The following is a 2,500-nucleotide window of genomic DNA, read 5'->3' as shown; positions in this document are numbered from 1 at the left end:
CCCCGCGGGCAGCCGTGTCGCCACAGACAGCCGCGCGGGGCAGGCCCGTCTCCCCTCAGGACCCGGGAGCCGGCACCCGCAGCCGACCCGGTTTCCCCGACCCCCAACGCAACATCCCCCGAAAACTCCCACCCCGTCCCACCGCACGAGCGGGGCACGGGGCGGAGGCACAACGGGAGAGTGGATGGGGCGACGGGGCGCACGGGACCGGCTGCCGTGACGCCGCTCCTCCACCAACGGGACGAGCTCCCCGAAGCGGGCGCTCCGGGGCATCGGGTCTGAACTTAGGGGGACGAAGGCGTTGGGGAGAGCCACGGGCTCCCTTTCCCGAGGACGGGAAAGGGGGGCGACGGACCATCCCCGGTGCCTGCGACACCCCAGCCGCGCCTCCCACGGAGGGCGGCGGCGGGGTTGCTCGCGGCCCTCCACCGCCAGGGGTGGAGGGCCGCATCCCGCCGCCACCGCATCCGCGGGGACGATTGACCTTCAAGCGACGCTCAGACAGGCGTAGCCCCGGGAGGAACCCGGGGCCGCAAGTGCGTTCGAAGTGTCGATGATCAATGTGTCCTGCAATTCACATTAATTCTCGCAGCTAGCTGCGTTCTTCATCGACGCACGAGCCGAGTGATCCACCGCTAAGAGTTGTCACGAGGCTTTTATTTTCGGGAGGCTGGCGCCTTTTTCCCCCCCGCGGCCAAAGCCGTGCCGGCGGGGGGGCGTTCCTTGTCCGCACCGGTCGGGTCCCCGGCCTGCTGTCCCCGAAGGGGACCTGGGGCGGGCTTGGGGGGGCGGGAGCAGGGGGGGGCCCGCAGGTCCCTCTTTCTCTCGCCACCTTAGCCCGCCCGTTCCCCCGGGACGTCCCGCCCGGCCAGGGCAGCCCTCCTCGGTGCCCGCCCTTCGTACGTTACGGTCACGAGTAAAGGTTTAACAACCGAGCCCGAAGGCTCGGGTTCGGTCCAGGCGCTTGGCTCGCAGGGGCCAGGCGGCCGCGGCCACGTGCAGACCGACCCCCCGCTCCGCCCCAGCCCTTTCCGCCCTCCCCTCGCAGGGCGAGGGGTGGGAGTCCGGGTGGAGGGAGGGGGAGAGGCAGACGGGCCCCGGCCTTTCGGCCCCCACGCAGAGAAGGGAGGCAGGGTAGCCCCTCTCCGTCCTGGGCTTCCCGTGGACCGGGGGCGGGGGCTGGGGGGGGCGGCATGGGGATACCGAGGCGGGGCACGGACGTCCTCGGACGTACGTCCTTCCCTCCTCGGCGGTCTCCCTTCCGCCCTCCCCGGGGCCCCCCTCGTGGGCGTCCACGGGCCACCTCAGGCCGCACAAGTCTTTGAACCACCGCCTTCCCCGGGCCGCGAGGCTCGCGGAGAGCGCTAGGTACCTGGCTCCTGGGTGAGGGAAACGGTTCCAATCCCTCTGGGGCGTCCCCCGCCGCCGCTTCCGGCCTACCCGCGGGGGGGTAGGCAGGCGAGCGACGGACGGCAGGCGGAGTGGTGCCCGGCACCCGCCAGCCGGCTCCGCGTTACCTCGGGGGGCGTCGTCCCAGAAGGCGTGCCGAGAGAAACCGCTGCCACGGCCGCGCCCGCTCCCAGGGATCCGGGGTTTCCCTCTGTTCCCGGCGTGCCTGGGAGGAGGACGTGACTGGGGCCACCGACGTTTGCGCGCCCCCTCCGGTCGCCATCCCGTCCGCACACCCGCAGCGAGAGCTCCCCGTCCGGGGCGGTCGCCCGCGGCCCGGTCCCCGCCCTTCCCCACGCGCCGAAGCGGCGGGGAGGGCGGTCCCAGCGACCGGGGGGCAGACCGCACGGGCGGGCGGCGTCTCGGAGGGATGCGGCTCGGGTACACGCACGGTGGGGAAGGCGCGACGGTGGCCCGGCAGCGGACCGGCACGGATGGAGGAGACCCCCTCCGCCGAGCTCAACCCTTCCCAGCCGCCTGGGACCGAGCGAGCGCGGAAGGGGCGCCCGGCCCTCCCCGCGCACGGGACCCCGCCGCCGGGGTCCCATCCTGCGCGCGGGGAGGCGTCCAAGGCCTTCTTCGGTCGTCAGCTGCGCCGCCGTCGGGGGACCCCGAGCCGGCCGAGCGCAACCCCGTTAATGATCCTTCCGCAGGTTCACCTACGGAAACCTTGTTACGACTTTTACTTCCTCTAGATAGTCAAGTTCGACCGTCTTCTCGGCGCTCCACCAGGGCCGTGACCGACCCCGGCAGGGCCGATCCGAGGACCTCACTAAACCATCCAATCGGTAGTAGCGACGGGCGGTGTGTACAAAGGGCAGGGACTTAATCAACGCGAGCTTATGACCCGCACTTACTGGGAATTCCTCGTTCATGGGGAATAATTGCAATCCCCGATCCCCATCACGAATGGGGTTCAACGGGTTACCCGCACCTGTCGGCGTAGGGTAGACACACGCTGAGCCAGTCAGTGTAGCGCGCGTGCAGCCCCGGACATCTAAGGGCATCACAGACCTGTTATTGCTCAATCTCGGGTGGCTGAACGCCACTT

The 2,500-nt window shown here is 70.9% G+C and overlaps 1 non-coding gene across 1 annotated transcript; it reads right to left on the bottom strand.

The window, feature by feature from the left end:
* Nucleotides 1-491: 491 nt before the first annotated feature.
* LOC135979697 (5.8S ribosomal RNA) lies at nt 492-644 on the bottom strand. Its single transcript, XR_010596955.1, has one exon. It is a non-coding gene; the product is annotated as a 5.8S ribosomal RNA (ribosomal RNA).
* Between the last annotated feature and the right edge of the window lie 1,856 nt (nt 645-2,500).

This window comes from Chrysemys picta, unplaced genomic scaffold (assembly GCF_011386835.1).
Source record: "Chrysemys picta bellii isolate R12L10 unplaced genomic scaffold, ASM1138683v2 scaf1147, whole genome shotgun sequence".
Lineage (NCBI taxonomy): Eukaryota > Metazoa > Chordata > Testudines > Emydidae > Chrysemys > Chrysemys picta.
This window is presented reverse-complemented; position numbering and strand designations above follow the sequence as displayed.